Source organism: Mauremys mutica, chromosome 14 (genome assembly GCF_020497125.1).
Source record: "Mauremys mutica isolate MM-2020 ecotype Southern chromosome 14, ASM2049712v1, whole genome shotgun sequence".
Lineage (NCBI taxonomy): Eukaryota > Metazoa > Chordata > Testudines > Geoemydidae > Mauremys > Mauremys mutica.
The window spans coordinates 24214049-24241843 of record NC_059085.1 but is presented as its reverse complement, the minus strand read 5'-3'; the positions used below and the strand labels follow the sequence as shown (position 1 = coordinate 24241843).

Sequence of the window (27795 nt, the reverse complement as noted above, 5' to 3'; positions counted from 1 at the left end):
CAATTTAAATAATTCTGTGTAAAATATTCCTATCCGAGCCAGTAATTTGTATGCTGGATTTCCACTCAATGCAATATGAACTAGCTGAGATACCTTATCAGAGCCTGAAAGCTGACATTATAAGGAACTACTAAAAATATTACACAGACTTTGCACAGCAAAGAGCATTCAAAAAGTAGCTGGTGAGCATCATCTGTCACCATTTTTAAACGCAGACATCTCAGTTGTTTCATAATATTACAAAAGGGTGGCGGAGAATCTGGTCTAGCTGTATGAATCATGGTTTTTATGTGCAGCCCCCCACCCTTTTTTTTTTAAACAACTTGGGGACAAGGGGAAGCATCTTAAATTGCCAAAAAAAAGGTGAGGGCAAAGGGGGGAAGCTAATTTTGCATGCTTCAGAGGCTGATTTCTCACTTGCAGGCATTTTCACCAGGGGAACCTTTTGCCAAAATGCAGGCACAGGAAGGTATCATGTAGTGGTCTACCGCCAGTGAGCTCCTACTGTAGGCATGGCAGAGGCATCCACAGGCCCACCAATCCTGTTGCATTGGGGAAACTGATATGTCAGAAGTGGATGGCTCAGCAGCAGAGTATGGTTGCTGGTCTTGCAGGGCAGAAGAACCTGTCCTTTTCTATCTATTCTTTATTTGTATTGTGGTAACACCTAAAGACCCCGGTCAGGGTGAGGTTCTTATTGCTTAAGGGCTAAACAATCACCTAGAAGATGGTCTCTGATCAGAGAGTTTAACCCTCTGCTGGCCAATGTATTTTTTCACATCTGATAACTCTGTTGATTGTCACTAGTGGGGACTCCGGGAATCTCGGTTTCCACAGAGCACTAATTTGGCCTAGTGTCTACATTACCACATCAAACCAATGGTGCAAAAGTACCACAGAGAGTAACTTTTACTTTACAGACAGCTGCCCTGACACACAATGCCCAGTAGTTTTTTTGGGGGGGAGGGGGGAAGTTTGGGGTGGTGGTTGGTTTTTTTATTCTTGCATTTATCTGCTCCAGATAAAGTTGGAATGTGAAGTGTGGCATTATTAAGGAAATTGACACTTTAAAATGTCTTTCCTTTTCAAACAAAAACTCAAGCTTCCCTTCCTGGCATGCTTTCCCCAAAGACTTTGTCCGGAATTGGATCTAGATGTCACATAGAAGCAGAAATAATTTATAGATAGGACTAAAAAATTAGTTTTAAAAACATCTCTCGCTCATAATTGTTAAATCCTTTGCTGGTTGAGAAGGGTACACATTTTTTGCCAGTGATGGATTGGTGTTTTTCATGGATTTGTAGATCTGAGCTTTTATTTTTCTACCAAATTATGCTTCCATCCAGAGATTTTAAAATGGGCTATTAATTGATTGCAGCAGCAGACACTGCATTCTTTGTCACCCATCACTGATGTTTGTATTGCAGCTGATGGGGGATTTTTCCAGCAATTGTTGCAGACAAGTGGGTGGCATTCTTCACTGATAAAGAGAATTATTCCTTTAAAGTAGAGTAGAAAAATATCTTGGGACTTTGGCTTTGAATAACACACCACACCACTGCACCAGTGGTAGATTCAGCAATCTGACTTGTGGACCAACGTGGGGCTAAATACGAATGGCTTGTGAACATGTTTAAATGAGTGTGAACCAAATCTAAATTGACAAAGAAAATTTGCACTCTGAAAGCTCAGACCTTTTGAGAATCTCTTATTTATTCCATGCTAATAAGAGCTGCTGTAAAAATGACTCTGAAGATATGAAAAAGGCAGAAGTATTTTTAGGTACGAATGCAAGAAAAAAGGAAAATCAGAGCAGCGTTGGCCAAAGCTAGCTAGGAAAATAAAATAAAGTACCGTATTACTATTCTGCCAAACACAGAGCATTGCCTCTCATTTTTAATTGTCACCTGAACAATGAGCGCACAACTAAGTATTTGGATGAAAGTCTAAGGGTTTTAAACTTCACAGTGAAGCCATGTTAGGCACAGAACTAACTGTTCCAAGAGTTCCTGCATCCCTGGAGGATAACAAATTAGGAGGATCTCGGTCTGGTACCTTAAACTCAATCCTGCACTCATGGAGTTCCGTGGCAAATTGCCCACTCATTTCTCTGGGTAGAGAATCACACTCACAATGACCTGTGGTACACCCACCTCTCCTTCAAAAGGTTAGGCTTTTCCCCCACCCACGCACATAATTACCAACACTTGAGAATTGCTGGCAGGGACAATTTTCCAAATGAGCCAGGAGCCTGGGGACCACCACAGCCACTTGCTATTCTGGTAAATTTTAGGGGATTTAAAAATATTTTTAATCTCAATTATCAGAGTCCCCAAACTGACACTCTGCTCAGGTCTGCTTTCCTGTTAGGCCCCAAATCCACTAAATCTTTATCCTCTGCCTCATGTATTGCCTTCACCTTTGTGTCCCTACCTGATGTTTCATCACAATGATACAACGTTGTAAAGGTATACAAGGGCAACCAAGCTTTCCATCAATGCAGTAAAACGACATGTAAAAACCGGTGAGGGGGAAAACCAAAAGGTATGACGTTTGGTTAAACCTCCTAAAATGTCAGTCCTTATTCAAACCTGGAAATGCTCCAGAACTCTCCCACATAAAGCCGCACTCTGACTCCTGCTTAAAACTACCTCTCCCTTGAGGGCCCTGACTCTCCTCCTACCAGGTACCAACTTGGGGGATAAGCCGAGTAGAGACTTGATGGAGACTGCAGGAACTGTGGGATAGCTACCCACAGTGCAATGCTCCAGAAGTCGACACTAGCCTCGGTACTGTGGATGCACTCCGCCGAGTTAATGGTCTTAAGTGGGGACACACACAATCGACTGTATAAAATTGATTTCTAAAAAAAATCGACTTCTATAATTTGACCTAATTTCGTAGTACAGACATACCCTTAGAATTATTAAACTGTTCATACCAGAGCAGTGATTCTCAAACTTTTGTACTGGTGACCCCTTTCACACAGCAAGTCTTTGAGTGCGACCCCCCTTATAAATATATAAAAAAGTGTTTTAATGTAACACCATTATAAATGCTGGATGCAAAGCGGGGTTTGGGGTAGAGGCTGACAGCTCATGACCCCCAACATAATAACCTCATGATTCCCCCGAGGGGTCCCAACCCCCAGTTTAAGAACCCCTGTATCACAGCTTGGCAGTAGAAAGCCAAAAATAGAGATGTAGGGGCGAGGGACGAAGACAGTTTTGTTGAAGACCGAACTGAGTAGTAATTATACTGTTAACAAGAACCCTTAAAAAGAAATAAAGGTAACAATACACAGGCCTTTTACCATCAACTGAAATGACACTAGACCTTTTCCTATTCACTTAACTGCGATGCTGCTAAAGTGAGCTCTTGTGGAGTGGAATCCCAAGTGCTGCCTTCCATTACAGTCTTTAACTACAGCACTTCCAACCATAGCTGGATGTACAGTTCACACCAAGCAAAAGGCCAGGTGATGAATTATGAAACAAGGACTCCAGGAACCAGATGACATACTGAATGGAATTACATCTCTTGGCCCTTTCTCCCAGGCACAGTTAAGTCAACATTTTCAGACAGTCTTACTTACAATTACTCTGTTTTCACTACTACACCCTTTGTTAGGGAAGAGGATCCTCATCAGCTGACGTATTGCTATCTTCATCTCGTATATTACTGTGCATATTTCTTTGAAACACGGAGCCAATTTCTGTCTGGCAAACGAAAACTAAGATTCAGAAAGTAGGAGATCTGCAAAAGAAGATTTTAGAAAAATCAAACCAAACATTGACATGAAGACATTAATTACATTGTTCAGGCAGAGTAATTTGGTTAGGACTAAACAAACATATAGAATAGTTTCCAGTTTCTCCATCTGAGCTCAAGCTCCATGCACTGGAAGTGACTTGGCATGTCATTGCTTCCAGTGGATTGCTTTGACTCTGCAGATATTTAGCTTCTAGCATTATCTATCTATATTTTAGAGGGCACTCTATTCATAGCACTACGGGCTGGAGTGGTGACTCATAATAGCCCTTACAGTGTTGGCAGCTGTGTGGGACTATTTTTGTTTTCATAGCTTTACCGTGAAGTTTCTCTCAACGACCACAGCAGGCCCATAACAGAGACGTCCCTCTATCTTAACCTGCATGACAGAGTTTTTTTAAACTAATCTTAAAACAAAACCAACCCATCTAGTCAACCTTTTCATTTAATTGACTTGACCCGACCTCCTTGATCTAGTCCCCAACCTTTGTAGCTGCTCCTTGGCACTCTTGGAGGCTAAATGAACCCAGCACACGTCAACATCCCTGAACTGTAAGGAAGTTCAGATTTGGATCAGAACTTTGTGGCCTGGGTGCATTTTTAAATATACCCCCCGTCCCCTGAATGGTCAGTATCCACTTGGTCTATAACCTCATTAATTCCACATCTTCCAGATATATAGTCAGTTAAGGTACAAGGGTATCACCAAACACTGTCACCATGATCAATGGGGAAAATTCCATTCCCATTTACACCAATGCACACCCAGTGTGACTGCATGGGCACAGATGAGAACAGCATTTGCCCTCTGCATATTTCTGCAATAACGTTAATTCTCTCCAACCTACTTCTCCCATCCACAATTTGAACCATTTTTGATTGATTTTTGCCTGGAAACTTAAGACTTGAGTTCTCCTTTTCTTACCCCCAATGTAAAAATTAGGGCCAGTTGAAAATTCTCCATCAAAGCTGTTTTTCTATGACAAATTGGGCTTTTGACTAAATAAATGTTTTGCAAAAAGTGTTTGCTTTTCCCAGAAAATTTTGACTTTTTGTTGAAAAATCAACCCCCTGAAAATTGAAATGGATGATGTAGTGCAGATAGGCTGCCCGGCTCCTGGAGGAGAACGGAGGCACAAGGCACCTGAACTCCAATTCCCATGAGACTGCGGTGGCATTTCTGAATTGGAAATGTCAGTTTCTGACATTTTTCAGATTTTGTTTTTTCAACAAAAATCAAAATTTTCCAGGGAGAAACACCCCCTCCCATTTTCTGATCAGCCCTAGTAAAAATATAATGATCAAACAATCTAATATGTAATATACCCTTTGTGTGTTCTGTTGACCAGCCAAAGAGCTTTTAGTGCCTTGGAAGGTTGCAAAGCATATGGAGTATAAGTTTATCTAAACAAGGGTGCAGCGTCTGTCCCTCATCGTGATCATCAAGTGGTCTTCTCATCTTCTTATTAGCTGGATGGCTTTGTTCATCTCACTGGTAAATGTGCATGCATTGGCCTCTGTCTGTGATCAACCTGGTCAGACAAGTAAATACACATTCCTTTGTCTGGGGTGGGGTGGGGGGGGAGAACCATTTTGCCTCTGTTTACAGACTCCAGAACTTGATATCAGAAAGTACCCATAATTTCCAGTGTTGTTATATACCTTTCACAGTGACATCAATGACCAACATGTTATTAATTGTCAAAACTTCTATTGCAAGACACCTTTTAAATAAACATCATGACCACAATGTGTGAAGTGTATTGAGCTAGTCAGGCCGACAGAAATTTACTGCGACGTACCATGGAACCCTTTACTGGGATGCTCTGAGGGTCACATCCTGAACACTGTGGCATAATGGTTTCACATTATCACAGGGCAGTGTAGAAGGGTGGCTCAGATATGGGTGAGAATAGAGCTGAATGGAAAAACCCTACCAGCCTGGGTAACAGGAGGCCCTTGTCCACCTAGTGATATTTTTAAAAACATCAATCTGAGTCATGTTCATGTTTTACCATCTTTCACTTCAATTATCTTCTTTCTTTATCTCTAATAACTGCTTTTTTTAAAGACAAGTCACCAATTCCAGTTCAGGTTATGTTGGAGATAATCACTGCTGGGGGTTCCCATTGGAAAGAAACCAGCTCTTGCCTTCAAGGAAGGAAGAACGAACAAAGTAGAAGCAGCAATATGAGCATTCCCAAGAAGCATGGGAACTGCTGAGCCCATCTGCCAGGCTGCTGGCTATGGTCAGATTGAACCTGCAAGACGCCTAAAGACCTGGATCAGGCTAGAGCATGCTTATAGCCAAAGCAAAGGGACAAGGCCTTGGAAGAGAGCTCAAAAACAAAAAACAAAAAAAAACCCACTCAAAGTAGACAGTGCTCCTAGGAAACATCTCTGATGAAAATGCTGCCCATGAGAAACAAGGACAGTCTCTGGGCAGTGAGGAAGAAACAAACAGGAACTCACTAAAAAGAAACAGCATTTTGTTACCAAAACTACAGACTCCAAATCCAAGCTACTCTGCGGAGCCTGAAGGAAATGGACAATGACTGCACAGACTCAATCCAATTAGGAAAAAAGATTTAATTTAATTACTTTTCACAGATCTCAGCCTGCGAGAACCAGTCAAATGCAGAGATAAAGAAGATAAAGGAGTGCTTTAGGCACGAACATGCTCAGCAAAAGACAGCTAAAGAAACAATACGATTGAACAATTTAGGAAAATCTATGCAGAGGCAGATATATCTCTCGTCCAAGTTTACTTACTCTTAAGTAGAGTGCTCTGCCAACTTTGTTCAATTAGTTTTCTCAGCTGAAAGAACCCTGAATATGTAAAAGCCTTACAAAGACACATGAATAAACTGACCGAGACAGGTGAGGTTTGGAGCTGGGCAAAAAGGCAGACAATTTAAACTGACAGGGATCACAAAAGACATCCTGACTAGTCTAATATCCCCCCACCCCCTTTCCCATGAGAAGAGCCATGGACCTGCAGGGGACTGATCATCGTGGAGGTTGTTAAGGAAATGCATTTAACAAAGAAAAAAAACATTTCTGGCTGTTCTGTGCACAGGACCACAGAGCCCATGTCCAGCTGTCACCTGGAGCTGTTTGTGTGCTGGAGCACTGGGCACTCCTTTCTGCCCTGCTGTTCTTTAACCTACTTTAGTCTAGCTAAAATACAGTAAATACCCCCCTCCCCCATTTTTGTTCTCCTCTGAAACTGGCGACTTTCAAACGGATGATCATCATTCCAATAGAGATGCCGAAAGAGGAACCGTGTGGAAATAAAATTCAAGAGGGCTCTTGAAACATTTTAAAGAAATTTGGACTCAATTCTTCCAGCTTCACATTGACTAATAGTGCCTTACTCCTCAGAACCTTAATTAGTGCCACTGGTTAGATAATGTTGCCCTCAGTGTGGGTAAGGGTTGGAAAAAGTGGGCCCTTTGAATTTTCATAAAGAGATTGCAAATTTGACATTCCAAACTTTATATAAAATGGATGGAGAGACTCCCTCCTCTGTCCTCTATCAGGAAGGGTGGAGGAGAGGAAGTAATGGGTGGGTTTCAAATTGGCTGAATGACTTCTGGTGTCTTTAGGGGGGAAAAAAACACAAAGCTCCCTCTGGCAGCAAATGGAACCCAGGAGAGAGAAGGGCAACTCTACGAGCACTGGATATTCTACAGTGAGAGCTCTGGCACTGGGTTCCACGGGGGATCAGGGTGAACTGGTGACTCTCAACAGGATGAGCTTGACTTCTCTGCTGATCTGCATTCCAGTGTCTGGCCCAATCATATATGGCTGAGGCCATCATAGGCCATTCCAGTTCCAGATCTGGTTCCAGAGCTGACACAGAAAACTGGAGAAAAAGTGTTTGGTGAGGCATGATGCTCTCACTTTCACCCCACTCAGACTAGAGAAGAAATTATCTGTCTTTGATGAAGGAGTGGGCTAGATGACCTAATAGTTCTTTCCATCTCTAACATCCTGATTTTAGGCTGCAGAGTCCCAGAAAATACAAGATGACACATGGGCTGGAACCATCTTTACCTAGTTAGACTGCAGTTTTCGTTAGACACTTATTTCCATCTAAATAATATATTTTCCCACTCTGAACCCTGAAGTGGCAACCTAAATGTGCTTTCAAAGGATGAGTCAGACTAAACTCCTTGGAGCACTAAATTGCAGAGGGATTTTTCACTACACACTTTGGGTCTAGCAGTACGGAAGGTCAGCACACACATATCTTTAGGTGCGAGTATGAGATGAGGCAATGCTTAAGCTTTTAGCTTGTTGCAGAATGCTTTCAGGTTAAGCCTTACAGCAGCTGAGAACTTGACTAGCTTTCATCTGCTGAATGATACTGTTAAATCACGACCTGACCATACTGATAATCCTGCATGCCATCTTTCACCCTGACCTCGTGCAAAAAGAAAATAATGAGGTAATAGGATTGAAAGAGGGCTGCTCTGCACTTCTGGTCGGCGAGACTGTACACACATGCTCAGAAGTTTTTTCTTAAAGATTTTATGGCATTTTGAGTTTCTCTAGGAAAGAGGGCGACAGACTGGCAGGAGTCATAATATGAGCACAGAGGAAGGGAGAGAAAAAATGTCAGAAAATGAAAGATGACATTAAATGCTGAGAAAGAGGCAAACAAAAAGGCCACCAGGAGAAGTGCTGAAGGTGAGTGATGTGATCATGAACGTGACAGAGTTAGAATTTTTAAGATTCTTTGGCCATAACAGACTAGGAGAAATGTATGTTAAAGATTCCTCAATTTTGCGTGAGCTAGTTCATTGTTACTATGCAGTCCAGTTTGGATCAGTATATTTGTTCACTATTAACATGAATGATTAGGGCTCATCAATGTCTCTGTTGCAGAGGTAACGGAGGGCTCACTCTCTCTGCGTAGCATAACAAAATCAGGCAGCACTAAATCAGCCAGCTGCCCCTTGAGATCATAAAATCAGTGACTGAGCTTCTTGATGTCCACAGGCAGAATGAAGCTGATATATTTATAGTTTATTTCAGCACTGCTGCTTCAGGTCTCAGTCAAAATCAGACACAGGTTTAAAGCAATAGGGGAAAAGAGCGAGGTGAACTTTTCTGAAACTTCTGGAAAGGCTCAGTATGAATGAAAAATCAGGGGAGTTCTTATTGTCTCTCATTTTGTGTTGCCCACCTCTATCTAAGATGGGGGCTTCCAAAATTCTGATATTTCTCCATTGGCAGTGCTCATTTTCATAGGTTATTCTTGCTTTTGTGCTATTGGTGCTGCTGGCTTTCTTCCTGTATCTTTAAATTTTGGTTCCAGATAATGCTATTGGAACGGTCAAAAATTCTCATCCTCTTTGTCCGTGAAACAAACAAATCCCCAAACACTTCTTTATGTGCATAGATGGTCTATAAATATTTTAAGTTTCACCTTGAAAATTGATACTTGGGGCCTGGTTTTGATCTTACTCACACTAGTTTTGTACAGTATTGGAGTCATTCCTGACTAACCCCAGTCGGAGCTAAAGCTAGAGACATTTGTTTTTTAAAATGTGTGTAGCTTTCACTATCTCATTAAAAGCTGGTGAAATATTACTACTATTTATATTATGGTAGCCCAAGGAATTATATTTTCAAGACACAAAGAAATAGGTGCTTAGAAATCCCTTTCTAAATTAGATAGAATTAATGCATGCGGAATTTACAGATTCAATTTAGTCCTTTATCAGTTGTGGTTTAAGAAGGGACAAAGGGGGGAGATATTTTTGTTATGCCACAATTTGATTCCATGCTGTTTTTAATCACTGGAGGAATCTGACAACCACCACAGTTTACTGGTTGGTACGTACAGCCATTAAAAATAAAATCAAACTCACAGTAGCCCATCTAGCAACATTATCCCTTACTTTGACCAGAATAATACAAGTTCAAAATAGTTTAAGGTCAGATCAAACAGAATCCTTGATACAGAAGTAGGTGAAAGACTTCAGGATGTACTTTGCTACATACAGGCAATACACAGCTGCTCACACACTGCAGGGATGAACCTTGTATAAATGCGTACAGAGAGATAGTAACAGATACAAAAAGGGCAGTTTGAAGCAAACTTTTTTTTTTTTAATCAGAGACTTTAAAAGCTTTACTGACATATTTCAATCACTTATTGGCCTATATCTATAGCTTTTCATGCCAAGGACAGGGTTTCTCTCCCTCCCCCCAGACCAATACTAATTAGATTTGAGAACACCTGTCATATTTTTGGGTGTAGATTAATTACTTGATTACCCACAAGTGTTTTAGTGGAACCCAATACACAAACAAATATATCATTGGCAAACAAGTACATTTTAAATCCGGACCAATACATTTCCAATTTTATTTCATTGGATTTACGTCTACTCTACTTGGAACAACACACAAACAAATGTATTTCACATGGAGACCAACAGAGTTGCCATGCAAACCATTGTATTCTACACAAAAAGATAACAGACTTCATGTTTCATTGGCAAATCAGAAGAGATACAAACCATTCTTTTTTGCAAGTAAATAAATATACCCCCAAAACACAAACTCTGTAAAGGAAAAAAAGGCTCAAGAGATATTTTTGTTTAGGGCTAATGCCTCAAACATACGTAAATCTGTACAAATTTTATGAGGCTTTTGCTGTATAATGGTTTCCTCAGTCATTCCAGTTTCATGTGTATGTATTCACTAACACTTTACATTTATTTACAAACACCCAGGAACAATAAATTAAAATGAACTTCAGGATATCCCTGAAAAATGCCATCAAGACATTTCTGATTTAGCAAATTCAGCTTAAAATGCACTTTGGTCTCAGTAACACCAGTGGAAATCCAGAGTAATTCCATTGATTTCAATTATCTTGGATTTACACTGGTGTAATTGAGAGCAGAATCTGGCCTATCATGTAGGAATGGAACTGGACAAGGACAGAAGGTGACTTGCAATAGCAGAGGTGAATAACAAGCGAAGAAGGAAGATAACAAGCAGAGCACAGGTATTGGGCTGGTACATATCACTTGAAACAGAAATGATGTCGTAACATCACTGACCCGTGCACATTTGTGGAAGACACCCATCATTTAATTGTCAGCTGCCCAGATGAGGGATGCAAGGAAGCGGGTGCAAGGAATCTTCTTGTCCTCTTGTCCATGAGCTGGGCACAAACATGGGCCGTAGGTGCAAAGACTATGCAAGTCTAGGGATTGGGGAGGAGTGGAACCCTGGCCCTGGACACCCACTCCCTACTCTCCTGCACTGGCAAGCAAAGCTGCGTCACACAAGGAGAGGGGGAGAGTGCACACTGCACTCTCAGAGGGTGGTGCAGCGGTGAGTGCACCCTGCGCTCCTGTTGGCATCACAGCTATCTGGGAATCAATAATTTCAGGAGCTCCTGCTGAGGTTGTGGGCTTTGAAGCTGCCTACACCACTAGATGGACTTTAAGGGCATAATTTAGTTCCAAACTGGATGAATGATTACAGGAATAGTGTAGGATCCAGAGAACCACAGGCTACAAGGGATGAGAAGGACAAAGAGTTCATCAAGCTCTCCACTGCTAGGAGATAGACTGCCCCCGTGCAGGTCCATAGGTGGAATGGTTTCTAGCAAAAACTGAGTGGTATACAGTCTTCCTGAAGCATGTAAAGATGTAAAATGTAAAATACTGTAACAGAAGAAAGATTGTTTGGATTATTGCAGAGTCTCCTTTTCTCCCAACCTGTTACTCTGTTTCAAAATGACATGTGAAATATTCCACAGGCCTTTTCCTGTGATAATGGGGATGCAGCATATTCCAGCCATGTTCCTTTTCCTTTGGCCACACTCCTATACTCAGGGAGGTGGCATAGAGATGCTACATCAGCAATATCACACCTGGAGAGTCCCCTTATGCTGGGGGGAATTCCCAGGGAGCTGGTTAAGTTGGAACAAACCACTCAGAATATAGGAGAGAACTGGGCCCACCATCTGATACGAGTTAATGTAGTGATCTGTGGTTAATTAATTAGAAAGTATTAACTATAAAAATGCAGACCCCATCATTCACCCACTTGGGAAGAAAGATGGTAAAACTCAAATAATTTGAAACTATTTCCTACAACTGATTTATCCAACAAAGAAGAATTAGGGGTGGAGGATGTGAATACAACATGAGTGAGTGACTGTGTACTTCATACTTCATCTAGATTCCAAAGCCTGGCTTAGACATCCCAGTTGATGTATTACAAGTCATGTTCTTTGTTTAAAGGAGACAAGGGTGAATTTAAAATGTACTCCAATGATCTGGCCAAAAGTTGTGTCTGTAGAAACACCATTCCTTCACAGTTCAGCCCTTAAACCAGTTAAGCATAATTAAGGCATTTGCACATGGTCTGAACTCACTTCTCTGTTTACACAAGAGACTGAATAAATGTCCCTGTGAGAGGCAGAAAATTCATTACAGCTACAGTTTAGGCCCTTGTATTTCTAGGCTGTCTTTGATAGAGGGAAAGGTGTCTTAACACAAATCTATCCATTTAGTAAGCTCAATGTAAAAGCACTGTAAAAATAATGTCAGCAATCTCATGATGAATAATAAATAGACTAATGTTCATGCAACTGCCTATAGTAACCCTAAGAGGTCCTAGTGCCCTCATAAACTACAAGAACAGGTATCACTGATAGCCGGAGATTGGAATTGAAGTTTTATACATACACACATTTTATTTAAAAAAAATATTAAAACTATCTGCTGTAGTCTGCTGCTCTATTTATCTGCTCCCTTCAGTGTTTCTAATATCAGTACGATCACCCAGCATGGCTTTCAGTGCCCCCTTTCTGCTCCTGGGCTGCCTTTCAGTATTCACCTCTTCGCTACAACAAAAGCTGGAGCTTATATTTTGCAAATGTAGCTTTTTCTTTACATTTTGAAGTGAATTTTTAATACTTAATGTTTGCAAAAAGTCCAGAATTGACAGTGCCAGCAACATGAGGGTCTCTGCTTATCCACAAAATAAGGCTGAGAGAGGAAGGATGCTCCAGTGTTTAGGGCACTAGCTTAGGACTCAGGAAAGCTGGGTTCAAGTCCCTGCTCCACTACAGACTTTCTGCGCAACCTTGGGCAAGTAGTTTCTTTGTACCTCAGTTCCCCATGTGTAAACTGGGGCTAATAGCACAACCGTGGGACCTTAAGGGGAGTTGTGAGGATAAATACACTAAAGATTGAGAGGTGCTCAATCTTCGATAGAACATGAGCACGTCAGTCCCTAACCTGCTCTACCAATGCTTCAGGCATTATTTAGGAGTCACTCCGTCTCTGTGGCCAGTCAATCTTTCACACGCTGAGACCACTAACAGGTTTGATGACTGAAATTGTTGTTAATTATTATTTTGGTTGGTTGGTTATATGGGCAACTTCTACTAAAAAACTACAGTGACAGCACAAACTCTTCACTGAGCAACTGTCAAATGCCAACAGTGTTTCAACGCTTTCTACTTGATTCAAGCCAGTTATCTCAGGCTCTGTCAACATGACAAATACAACCGTGTCAAAGAAGCTAGTTACAACTCAGTAGCCCTCCAACCTTGTTTCAAACCTGGTTCTCATATGTCGTGCTCCCTGAAACGTAATCACATTCTGTAACCAGACAGAAATGTCAGGCCTGTCTAAGGCTTTAGTGTGGTTACAAAATACAGCTGAAGTCCAGTGCATGCTACAGATTGTGTGCAACTGGGTTAGGGGAGAACTGAGTGACCAGATACCCTGATATGGCTGTGTTCGTAAGGCTGACAGGTCCTAATGGTGAAAGACAGTCTTCCAATATCAGTCCTCTGAGTCATCCAGTCCACACCAATTTAACAACAAGTGGACATTTAAATTCAGCACAGCTGCAGATTAGGGAATTATAAGATGCAACTAACTGTCAGTTTCAATTTTTTAAATGACTGGTATTTTTTCCTGTAAGTACCTGCTTGTAAATTGATTACACTACAGTCCAGATGTTTGGATGGGGAAATGGTCTCAAGTTCTTTTTCCTTTACAAGTTTCTTTTAGATATTAATAAATCTGTGTCAATTCCAATCTCCCTTGCAAAATGAAGGTTGTGCTCACCTATTTTAGTAATGATTTCCCCCTTCCTGTTCCCCTTTACTATTTAAAAAAAACCCAAAAAACTAATAAATAAAAGCTGTATCAGTTGCTGAACAGCAATGAACTCTCAACTATTGTGTCATTTTTTTCCTGAGTGTCTACCTTACAAATTATAGGAATACAGCAGCCATGTTAAAGTGGAATAGTCATCCTGCAAAAGTCTGTGTGCGAAGTCGCACAGAACTCCAAAATGTAACTGACTTTGAAGTGAACTGGTTCACCGCTGATTTATTCCAGATTCACACTGAAGTAACTCCCCTGAAAGCAGTGAAGTCACAGCATTGTTAAATTGGAGTAACACCTGGTGAAAGAAGCCTCACAAGTTCTATTCACCTGGCTGACATCTAAATTATTTCTCATGTTGAGATGATGGTGCTCATCTGAGGAAGCTGCTCATAGCCCATCAAAAGATCTAACCTCAGACCCCACCATTTCTCCATTTGGGAAGGTAGACAGTAACACTTATTTGGAATAGTTTTCTCCAACTGATTTATGTCCAGGTATGAGGAACGATGGTTCAGCAGTTAGGACACTAGTCTGAGACTGTGGAGACTTGAATTCATTTCCCTGTTCTGCCACAGAATTCCTGTGTTTTCTTAAGGAAGATTCTCTATGCCTCAGTTCCCCATCTGTAAAATGGGGGTAATAGCACTGCCCTACCTCACAGAAGTGTTGTGAGGATAAATACATTAAAGATTGTGACTTGTGAGGCACTCAGATACTATGGTAATGCAGGCCATATAAGTAAGATAGCTACAGATCAATTGCTCTAGAGAGAAAAAGAAAAAAAGAATTCACGTAGAAGAGAAAACAGGTAGGTTACAAGGCATGCTTTGACTCTGCTTATCGCCAGCCAGATATATTTGAAATATACATAGTTTGGACGCCATGGCGGCCACTAGAGAAATTAGGGAACAATCACAGTGTTATGAGCTTGTCAGAAAATAGCATACCAAACACTGCTAAATCATACTAAATGATCAAAGATCCAATCCTGAACCCATTATCTTCATAACTCCCACTGATGTAAATGGGAATGGGATCTGACCCTGAATCAGCATCGGCCTATGAGAATTTGATGGCATGATACAGTTTCACTTGTCCCTAACTGTTCTGACATCTCTAGATGCTTCCGGAGTTCCTGTGGCCATAGATATTGTTGCTTGTGGTGCTACCACATGACTGAGCTATAGCAAAGCTTCCTGTCAGGTAGCTACACCAGCCTCCCTTTCTGCCACCGGTCGTGGACCCACTGTGCTCAGACAGGCTTCTTTCCAACAACTCCTCAATATGTTGTTTAGGTCATGCCCCTTGTTCTTTCTTGCAAGTTGATATGTGCAATTATACAAGGGGAGCTCACCTTACAAAGAATGTGGCCATTGTGTCACATCCTCTCTCTTGCTTCTCATGCTCTTCTATTCCTGTTGATTCAGGAGGGTATTGTAAGGTCCCAGGTGATAAATGCTGCTGCTTTCAGGTTTATTTGTGTGTGTTCTGATACACTAATCCATAACCTCATAGAGCGGTTAGAGTCATAAACTAGAAAGCGAATACAGCAAACTCCTAGCTATTAGATCCCGTCCTTTTTTTGTAATCTGCTGGATGGTAGATACATCTGATGGATGGTAGATCACGCAGGGCAGCTCCAAAATTCACTTCGTTCTTTGGTTTGTATACATCAAATCACAAATGGCAGAGATAAGTAATGGAGAAAAGAAAACATCCCTCAGTCCTTGCAGTCTAAAATGTCCCCCATGCAGCTCTTTATCTGTTTAAATCCATATGTCAATTCATCACAGGGATCCTGGAGAATTTTAAGCTGCTCTTGCTAATATATTAGAAGAGATACCCTGATTACGTTGCTTTCATTAGGCCAGTATGAGCTACCCAGATATAACTGGAGTGCTCAGTGAAGTAGTTGCCTTTCCCAGGTAGCAAATACTGAAACTTCTCATTAGTTTACCTTATATTGACCCCTGTCTGCCTAATCAGAGTTCTGCCATCTCAAAGTACAGTGGATGAACTGCTAATAATACAAGCCAGCATATTGCTTTTGATTTCTGATGCTTTGCTCCAATGTGCCATGCTAAGCAAGTTTTCCTGTATTGTATGTGGAAGACAAGGCACTGTGAGCCGGGAAACTGATGTTAAAAAATGATGTGACCTGATAACATGTCAGCAATGTAAAGATTAGAAATGGTCTTTGCAAACCATAGGAAAAAAAAATCATTCATCACAACTGCTCTGCTTCATATTTTCACATTTCATTATTTCAGCCGGAAAAGCAGTAAGATGAGGTTGTCATGCAATGGCTTTGAAGCACTGCGTCAGGCTTATGACTATGAGACATACTAATACAATACTTGAGTATTCTATAGTAACAGCTCCAAACAATGAACTAACAATATGCCAGTTGTAGTACAGGGTGTCCAGACCAATACTGTAGTGTATTTCTTTAAGGGTGACAAAACTGCCACTGTTGTACCAGAAAGAAAGAAACACATACTTTTTTTTTGTGGCTAGAAATGTTGTTAATATATATTCTAACAGGGTCACCTACACAAATGAAGTGAAATGGCAGAGCTGACATAGGGTCCATAACAAACTATCCCATGAAGAATGGGGATGTATTTCGGGACATTTTATCAACACCATTTAGTCAACTGTCCGGTGTACCTTTGAAATAAATACTAGGGACAGATCACCAGCTTGTGTAAACCATAGCACCACAGATTTCCATGGAGATATTCCATTTTACACCATCTACACATCTGACCCTAGATATTGAGGGCTAAACATCTAATGTGGATATAGCAAGTAATTTATTCTGGTGTATAGCTTCTGATGGCGGAAACAATTAATTAGATGTTGGGTAAGCGATGTAACCACTATCATGGCTGCATCATCCAGTGATGTCAAGTGCGTCCATCCAACCACCATCAAGATAATAAAGAGGGGCAGCCCGTAACTAGATGGCACACGGTTTGTTCTTGAGCTCCACAGAGGTGGAGCGGGAAGCTCACACGCCCCAACAATGAAGACGTAAGTTAAACTGGCCAGGACCACAACTTATCCTGTTGTACCAAAGAAGAATCTTTTGGTTCATTGACACTCTAGCAAGTAACTGGTTCTAAATTAAATTAGATGTCTGAATTTTTTTTTAAAAGATCTTTACTAGCTAGGATTACCACAGACTTTTCTGGCACAGAGAAAGGAGTGTCACTGTTTAATTTAAAAATTTTCAAACTGGTTTGTGACAATTGCTCTATAATACTTTGAAAAAAAATCCCACCACTACTTTAAAATACCATGTAGTTTCATGGCACTATTTAGTTCTAAATGATTATATAATTACATTTGTGAATGTAATCCTGTGGGGTATTATTCTAATTATAGACCACAATCCTCCTTAGCAGCTTTCAGAGAAATAATTTGCGTAATGAAATGAAGGTTTCCAGTTGCATGAAAGAAACGTGTCTGTAAATGACAGAAGCTCCTTAATGGTATGTTCAGACTTTGGATCCACTGACAGAATTCCTCTTGTGTGTGAATTTTGGGGGTTCCCTGATAAAGACCAAGAGACATATTTGTTCTGTTGGGTCAAAGGGAAATCTCCCCAAAAGAAGCACCTTGACCATAAATACTAAGTTGTGACTTGAAACAATGAAAAGGGATTTTAAAAGCAAACACTATAACACTAGGTGAAGCACCACCGTGGCCTTCAGCATAGGCAGACAACTAAACTGTGATCTTCACAGCCACAGAACTGCCGCAGGAGCGGCGGCTCATGGAATCAGTCTGCTACCTGTGCCTTTGGCTGAGCACTATTCACTCTACTGCAACCATCATCTTGCCATCGCACCAAGTATCTAGGACTCAGCAGTATTATCTGATGTACCTTTTGAGAACACAAGCCATCCCTTTGTGTGATCTAGCTGCCAACAAGATTGCTTATTTTGTAGGGGGCATGCAGAAGTGTCCACAAATTCTGTAATGTCTTTGAGACACAAATGGTGCCATGTAATGGTCCTCACTCAGGATCTGGTTGGGGAACATGGCCTAGTGGTCACGACCACAACTCCTGACTATCAAGGTGGTTCTGGGGAAGGAAGCTCCTGTGGGCCCTCCCACTCCACCGGGCTCTGACCCAGGGCCCTTTGGGTTACCAGTAGTCTGGCAACCCAGGCTGCTTAAGGCTGTCCTCCCTGGGCCTCTTCCTCTCCCCACACCCCCTCTCAGGGTCAGCTTAGTCCAAAGCCTTCCCCTGGCGGGGAAATCCAAACCAAAAGAAGGAATAGGGAGTTACCAATATCCCAGGTCCACAGGATACTTCCCTCACTGGTTGTCTCTGGGGTGGGTCCTCCCTTCTCTCAGAGAGGGCCCCTTTGGGCAGCTGTGTCAGAGCCTTCAGGTTTCCCTCTGCTCTGCGCTGCTGGAGCTGCAGATTGCAGGTCTGCTCACCTCCAGCTCTGCCACCCAAATGGGCTAATTCCCTGCAGATTCCTCCAGCAGATGGAGCATTTGCTGCAGGTGTGGTGGGGTGGGGATGGCTGAGCCCAAATAATCCTTAACCCCTTGTGGCCCAGTGTGGGGTTTGTACACCCCATCACATGCCAACAGTCACCGCCATGGAATGCTTAAATGCCAGCACTGCTGAATAGATGGACTTACAGCAGCTAGAGATGGAAAGACCTGTGAGACCATCAAGTCCATCCTCCTGCATGTATATGATATAGTCCCCTGGCTAAGGACACATCAGATGGTCTACTTGCTCTATAACCAAAAGAAAAGAAGAATTTAAAAAAAAAAAGCCTCCTTCACTTATTATGTTGGCTGCTCAATGAAACCCTGATTCCAAGAAACACAATCTTGCCAGCTTGAGCAAAGCTACAGTGCTATTCTAACATGCAACATGTGCATCAAAGCAGGCAGCCAAAAGAGCAAACATTTGCTGAGGGCAAGTTTCCATCCAAATGGCTGCTCCTCCTGTTCTTAACTGCCAGTAGTTAAGGTAATGAGCTTCTGAGTTGGAATAACTTCCAAAATGAACTCTCCACACACAGGCAGGTACATAAAAAGGAGTTTGTTTTCTCTCTCTCTATAGGCCATATCATCCTTTTTCCTGTGCAAAGGTGGTATTTGAAATAATTGATGTAATGAAAGCCAACCATTATTATTTCAGGCAATAAAATGTCCATTTTGGGACTACAAGCTTTACGGAGGCGATGCTTCCGGCAATAAGGCTTTTGTGCATTGCAGACATAGCATCGTCTCCCACATGTCACACTGGAAAATATATTTGTTACTAACAAGTTGGCTGGCAACCCATGACTGGAGGCATGGCATTAGGCCCATCTTCATAAGAATTACATTATTTTAATACATCACATATTAAAATAAAAACAAACCAAAAACTTGAAGAGGTTTTTGGCCACCTCGTAAGCATACATTATGCACATATATATATATATGTGCATAATGTGTATATATATATTACATATGCATGTGCATACACACACAAAGCTTAGAACTGCACCTGCGATTTCCTTCATTAAGATAAAAAAAGGACATATCCTGTACAGATTAGAGTCAAAATTCACCCTAGTGTAAGTGGGCATAATCTTCCTGAAGCCAATGGAGTTAAACCAGGGCTGAATTTGGTCCTCATGCTTCAAAGCAGCTGGGACCCAGTGCACACCTCTCCTGATCTATCTCAGCATGTACGGCCAGTTAATCAGTGTTTGCCAAGTTCCTCTGCATCTGTGAGGGAAGCTCAAAAGAGCAACCACACTGAGACAGTAAGATAAATCCTGCATTTTTAAACTTTTAAATGCAAAAATCACTCCTCTCTCTTTTTGAAATCCAAAATTGTTTTGCCGTGTACATTTAAGAATTTAAATAATAGAATCATAGACTTTAAGGTCAGAAGGGACCATTATGATCATCTAGTCTGACTTCCTGCACAATACATACATATTCCCCTTCAATGGCGGCTCTAGCTTTTGTGCCACCCGAAGCACGGCAGGCAGGCTGCCTTCGGTGGCTTGCCTGCGGGAGGTCCCCAGTCCCATGGATTTGTGCGGGAGGTCCGCCAGTCCCGTGGCTTCGGCGTACCTGCCGCCGAATTGCCGCTGAAGCTGGGACCGGCGGACCTCCCGCAGACAAACCACCGAAGGCTGCCTGACTGCTGCCCTCACAGGGACCGGCAGAGTGCCCCCCGTGGCTTGCCGCCCCAGGCACATGCTTGGAGCACTGGTGCCTGGAGCCGCCGCTGTTCCCCTTAGCCTCCCACCACTCCTAAACGTCAGAATGCATAAGTTCTAGGAAATATTGTTTTCAAATTAGATTTAATGCCATTTATGTGTTCATGTACTATATTGCCTGATTGTACTTGGAAACAGATTGCAACCTATCATGGAAACAGCAATTTGTAAGTGGGATATTATTGCAAGCAAACAACCACAGATGGCTAATACAAATAATAGCAGTCCCACAGTTTGCATTCCAGTGTGCTACATATGAATATGGTCTTTGTACATACCTTGGTGATTCTCATTATCTTCCATAAGAACATCACTGTTTAGGTATCCATATTGCTGCCTTTACTTCCTACAGAGATAACAGCTTGCAGTTACTGGAAAAAAAGGGACATAGTGAGCTAAATTATGTGCTACATTGTGCTGCCTGAGAAGATTATGCATATCCCACTGTACATACATCCTTTGTGCAGGCAAATGTATGTGTTGTCATTTAATTTGCTGCTGATTACTCATGTTTGGAGATGCTTATTCTAAACTGGTGTTGAGGAATCTTTTTTCCAAGGTAGGGAAGTAGAGAATGTTGGAAAGCAGCAGTAAGCGTAAAAGGAATCTAGTGAGAAGGTCTGTCTATGCTGCAGTTGGAGGTGTGACTGCAGCACCTGTACAAGCCCACCCAGGACCGGAGTATGTATTTGAGAGATTAGCTGCTTGCCACGCTGCCGCGGCTTCACTGCTATTGTTATTCAAGATAGCTAGATCAAAGCTATATGTCTGTCTATAAGTGCTGCAGTTTCACATCTGATTGCAATGTAAGCACACCCTTACATGCTGAGGGCCCAGAAGTTATACATTAAAGTTAGTAGCCAGCTACCTTAACTTAATGATTATTTTCTTTCCTTAGTGTATCCATCCCTATTGTTGCCTCTATGTACAAGTTAGACTTACTTATCCCCACTTACATCACCATAGAGGACACATCTGATTTTGGTCTAATATCATTTAACTGACAGTCTACATATATTTACTATCTGCATAACACATACTGTTGTTTGCATATTCATTGCTTATGACTGCATATGGTTTACAGCAGAGCTGTAGATACAGAAATTCATACTGAAGCTTATATGTAAACTGATCACGTAGGAGCAGACCCTAGATGTAAACACATACTACACAAGAGCAGCTGGGACAGTGTCTCGTGTTTGTTTTAGAATCTATAGTCAAGCAAGACAAGGGGAAGGGAACCGGCCTGTCTATTTTATGTTGCGCCTCTTTTACAATAATAACGCTCTTAGAACCCATAGTCAATTTGAATTGTGTTCTGTACATCGCATTATATATGCAAATTAATTCCTATTAATCTTTATAATGTTAAGCTACTGCTCAAAATGTTCATTTAAGAACTTCCTTTGTTCTTCTGTCTCCTTAATTTAAATTCCCTTCAGTCTCCTCTTTCTGTATATTAAAGTACTTTATTAATTGTGTCACATTAATCTGATCAACACTAAACACACACTAGCATTTCTAAAGACTTAAAATATGAAGCTCAGTTATGGTGACATGGCAAACAAAGGGCCGATGTGCAACAGGCTGAGCAGTCCCCATTGTTCCTGGCGCACAATCAGGTGTAGGGCCTTGCCCTAGTTTTAGCATGAGACTTGACAACATGTACGCCACTCCATGAAAAACTCAAGTGAAATGATACGCTAAGACACATGCTCATGGAAAATGAAACACATACATCTAAAAACTCATTAAAATAATGAAGGCGTTCAGTTTGACAGCTGAGAGAGAGAGAGAAAAAACCAACCCCAAACCAAAACCGCATCCCTGCACCATTCAGAGTATTACTGCATATCAGGCCTAAAGCAAAGAGGATTACCCATGACTGTTGATTACCCAGACATTGTATGTCAGCAGATAGTACTTAGGTTTATGTGGGAACCAGGATTAAATTTTGAAATAGATAGGATTAAAACAGAGAAATAACTAACAAATGGAATTGTCATTTCGTTTACTAGATGGACACATTTTTAGTAGATTGAGGCTGTATTTTGAGGTCAGATGACATGTTAAAGGAGCTGCTGGGAAAACAATATGCAAATTTATATGGCTCTATTTATATATAGAAAGACCTATTTTCTTCTGACAGACTTGGTGTTCTAATAACTGTTTATTTAGATACTTTAATCCTTAATTAAAGAGATTACTTTGTTTTCCTCTTGCAATTATATTTGCTAACTCATGGTAAAATTTTAACATATCCAAGGTTTGAAGTTACTAACCTGCCAAGAAACTCAGAGAGAGTTCAAATAATACTGAGAAGCCATTACATTATAAAACTTTGCCATGCACTAAAGATGGAATGAATCACAGACCCTAGTAGATTTCTCTGGTTGAACATCTTTTTTTCTTATCATGATAGCTGGATAAGTCTTCACTGTGTGTGGCAAGTAGAATCTGGTTGAATACTAAGAAAAGTATGTTTTTTTTATGAACATTAGGGCATGCCATTATATCATAGCCCTTTTATAGTCAGAAATGTTTAAACTGGACAACCTGATTCACTTGAGTAAATGTATCAAATACTAAATATGTCTGTCTGATCCGTTAGGAACGTGGGTGACCAATTTCAAAGTCTGAGTTCTAAATGTCAACACTGGATACTTCACAAATAATCCATAGCTTATCAGCTGTTTGTTTACATTAACTGAATAGTTTGGACTACTGAATAGATTTGGAAATAATGGGACTGGTTCATAAGTGTTTCATTAATCCAAAAAAGGACAAAATTTGTGAAATTTTATATTTGGCAAATGCAATTTGACCAGCTTAAAAATATTATGAGAACTAGATATAGAATATAAAAGACGATCAATATACTGTACAAATTAGGAGAATTTTGCCCTAAAATTGCTATCTGATCCTCAGTGGTAATCTCTTAATCACAGTGACGGGACCAAATTCTACTCTAAAATTCATGCAGCTCTCTCAGGAGATAGTTAAAACTTTTCTTGCTGCAGTCCAGGTTCCTGATGTAAGGCTTTATGAACCAGGAAGCAATGGGTAGGCCAGGTTCTCCAGAATCACTATTGGCAACCACCAATGTGAATATGCTGGTAAGAGAAAACATCCTTGCTTATAGCTTTTCAAGTCCAGTATTCCTGGCAAGCAGTATTTCTGAAGCAAGCGTCATAGACCTTCCCTTACCAGCCAATATTAATGTCAGTGAAACATCCTTGATGATCCACCAACACTTGCAAAGGCATGGAAAATTACCCGTTTCTGTTTAGATACTCTGAAGCAAGATGGTGGTGGTGAGGCAGAAGTAAGATATGCATTCCATTTATCATCCCACCACAGCTACATAAACATTCTGGTTATCATCCCACCACAGTTAGGGAAGTCCATTTAGCTGAATCCATCTTACATCCTGCACATTGCCCAGGGTCAAAATCCTGTGCAGCAGGACATATACACTTAATGGTCTTGCCCATCTGGATGATGAACACCCCCACCGTAGGTTTTCCAGTACAAGCTGGTTGCCTACCGACCAATATCAATCCGGACCTGCAGGCTTCTAGAGAGCAATTGCCATCTATCTATTTCTCCACCATCAGAGAAGCTCTCATTTTGTGTCTGTCCATTGTAGTGCTGGGGTGAGCTCTGTACGCAACTCCAGGAATACAGCCTTCCACATCTAAAAGTTCTACAGCTGTGTTGGCACAGGGAGCACTGGGATGCCTACCCACAGTGAACACTTGTGTTTTGCCAATACAATTTGAGGCTGTTGCCAATACAACACTGCTCTACCAAAGGCAGCCAGATATGAACGCTCTCTGCCAAAATAGCAATTTTGGTAGCAGTAGGCCAGCAGAATTTTGTTGGTAAAACTTTCTAGCGTAGACAAGCCTTTACTGAATATGAGTTGGCTAAGTTCTGTTTCTATAAGAAGAAAGCCTGTCTAATCCAGCATGTAGTGAAATATAAGATTGGATGAGACTACATATGCATAAAGCTGTGTGCAGTTTTTAAATTCTTTTTTCTTTGATTTTTTCCAAATTCTTTTAGCCCTAGTCCCATCTAGACAAGGTCAGCTCTTGAGTCCTGCTACTCCATTACAGTCTGTCTTGAAGCAGTTCCTCGGAAATGCTGCAGCTAACTAAATCCTTTTGTATGATATCCATTTATCTGGTTCTGGCTCTTCCAACCCTTCTCTTACCTCCCACGTCTAAATTTTACACCCCGTTTCTTATATATTCTTTCTATCTTCTTTTTACATACCACAATCATCTAAGGCAGGATTCCCTCTGATTCCTATAATTGGTACCACCTTCACACTTCCCCTAGTTTGGTCATGGCCCATCCTTGAAACTCCGAGCATCCATCTTAATATTTTCCATTTCCCCTGTATTCAAGATCTGCTCCCGTCTCTTCCTCAATACTCAGCATTCAAAGTGTAGGCCTAATTACCATCTTGTAGATATTACTTTTCAATTTGGTGGGCATTCTCCTAATGCAGATCACTCTGCTTGCTTCTTTCCATTTAATCCATGCCTTTTCTGTTCTGCTTTTAAGTTGGTTATTGAGTTCACCATTATTCTGTGCTATCAAACATAGGTACTTGAACTTCTGTACCTTTGGCTCCCCAGACATAGTTTCATTGTCTTCCTGCAAGGTAGTTGAATCTATAGACCATACACTTTTGTTTTATTTGATTATTTTCATGGCATTTCTTTCAAATATGTCCCCCCCCATCTCTCCAAGTCTTCTTCCACTTCCTCTTTGCTCTCACCTATAAGCACATCTACAAAAAACACTCATAAGCAGCAAAGAATCCTGTGACACCTTATAGACTAACAGACGTTTTGCAGCATGAGCTTTCGTGGGTGAATACCCACTTCTTCGGATGCTTCGGAGGCATCCGAAGAGTGGGTATTCACCCACGAAAGCTCATGCTGCAAAACGTCTGTTAGTCTATAAGGTGCCACAGGATTCTTTGCTGCTTCTACAGAACCAGACTAACACGGCTACCCCTCTGATAAAAAACACTCAGCGAGGTGCCACTCTGGATATTTTCTGTAAGTGCATCAAGCATCAACATAAACAAAGAGGGGCTTAGTACCGAGCCTTGATGTACTCTGACTGTTATTAGAAACTGTTAAGCTTCTCCACATTCTAACTATGCTAACAGTATCCTTGAGTCTGATACAATCTTCAGGTATCTGTTTCCTTGTCATACTCCACCAGATGACTTCTAATATGGTCATCGTAAGCTTTCTTCAGATTGATGAATATAAAGGATTTTCCTCTTGTATCTATATTTTTCCATAAGAAATCTTTATGCAAAAATAGCATTCATTGTTGACTTGCCACAGACTTTAACTTCTCTTTGCAGTCTCTTATCAATATCTTTCTCTCAGATTGTCTTCATGTGTCTCATGCGCTTAATGCTGCAGGAGTTACCACCAGTCTTGTATGTCTCCTTTTCTTGTAAATATTGGTACTAATGTGCTCTTTCTCCAAGCATCAGGCATCTTCTCAGTGTTCAGGCTGAAATTTAACCATTAGGTCAACATCTTCATGGCTACTTGCTCCAGGCACTTCCATGCCATCAAGGCTGAGAGCTTTCTTCTTTTTCCCATTGCTCAATGTTTGTGCAACAACTTCTTCTAATACTGGTGCCACCAGACACTGGTTTGGTTTTATCATATGATATGGTTCTCTTGGATTCTCTTCATTCATAGGACTTTCAAAGAAATTCTCCACCGTTCCTTAATCTGGTTCGCACTGATTAATGTATTTCCACTTTCATCTTCAATGACTTTGATCTCACCAGTGTCTTTAGTTCTCTTTTTGCAGTCTTTGTCTATATATTTCTTTTTTTCATCCTCCCTCATTTCAACGTTTTCTAACTGCTAAATGAAAATACTGTGTTTTAAAAGGCTGTTGGTCAATACCACTGATCTCAAGTTCCCAAAGGGAGGAAACTCAGGTGACTTATTTAAAGCCTGACTTGAACTGGTTCTTTTCACATGGTACTGGATACATATGAACCATATAAGAAAATACATGTTCATTGAAATGGAGTGCAAATTATGCCAGCAGTGATCATGCCATTATAACTATAGGAAGGGTTTTTTTTTTCCTAATCCTGTGGCTGTTAAAAAAAAAAAAAGACTAGGAAACTAAAATGAAAAACACTATTTGACTCCAAACAGCTAAAATAAGGTCCATCGTTGCTATTCCAACCTTAGTTTCCTCATTGTACTTATGCATAATGTAGGATTTCTAAGACCATTGACAGTTCTGAAACCTCTTTCAGTACCTGGACACAGAGCAGAATCAAGGGTGGAGTGGCAGCCTAAAATTCACTAGATTATTTTTCAAAGGTGCTGAGCATCAACAACTCCAGTGGATTTCAGGAATGCTCAGTCCCTCTGAAAATTAAGCAATAGATTTCCTGGCTTATGTCAATTTAAGTCAGATCAGTGACATTTTACTGCAGCTTGAGCTGTTTAGTTCAGACAAACACGTTTCATATGTTTTTTAACCTGTTGAGCTGTTTAAAATAATTGCCATTGGGAGCCTTTACTGTAAAGCCATAAACATACAAACATATTCAGGGCTAATTAGTGATACAGTAATGCTAATAATAATGATTAATTATCTTCAGTTATTCCACCGGGAAACTGGAATATTGGACACCAAGGTTCAACAGCTTTTGGATACAACAACATATTTACAATCAATACTAATTATCTAACTGATTAATTGATGTGGATCTGTCTGAGAGAAGTAGCTTCCTTATTCTACAGCAGAGTTGATTGAAAGTCTGCCCAACTCCTCACATATTTGATTGTTTTTGTTTCCTGTAAGCCCTTCATTTTAGATGGTTTTCTAGCTTATCTTTCTTGTGCACACTAACTTGTTTACTGATTTACTAAGCAACTTTATATTAGCTCCCACCCAAAGGGCCACTGAAACTCTTCTAAGTATATACTTTCAATTAGACAGTATTTTTGTTTCATTTGTTTTCTTGACATTATCTGTATGTACATGAGAAAACAGCAGTTACCAACAGGGCACTCCTATCACAGCAACTACACATTTTAATCAGAAGGGAGGCCAGAAACAAGGACTTCAGAAAATGTGATGTAAATGGGCTGCTTGGATTGTGCAACTTTGCACAACTCTCTCAGAGCCTTATGTCAAGGAAACTGCAGTTAGTGAAATTTTCATAAATAATGCAAAATTGGAGAAATGGGCTTCTATGGCTGTTCTTTCACAGGCAGTGATTACCGGATTCATTTACAGAATGAACGTCTCCTAAAGTCCAACAACATCCCATCTACAGCAGGGGTGTCCAGCTCACCTTTGGAGAGGGCTGAATTCCATTTACAACTGTAATCTACAGTCCAGGTTATAAATTGAGGACTATATACTTCCCCCAGTCCATAACAGATCTGCCACTGCTGTCAATGAGAGGCCTGCAAACAGATCTGGGGAGAACATGGCTTCTCTAGTAACTCAGCTTTTACTTATTATAATTATTATATCTTAATCCACGTCAGTTCCATTTGGCGGAAAAATAAAGCCCAGCT

The 27795-nt window shown here is 40.9% G+C and overlaps 1 pseudogene; it reads right to left on the bottom strand.

Annotated features, from left to right (window-relative positions):
• Nucleotides 1-25936, bottom strand: part of LOC123349531 — a 54585-nt pseudogene extending 28649 nt beyond the window's left edge.
• Nucleotides 25937-27795: the final 1859 nt, after the last annotated feature.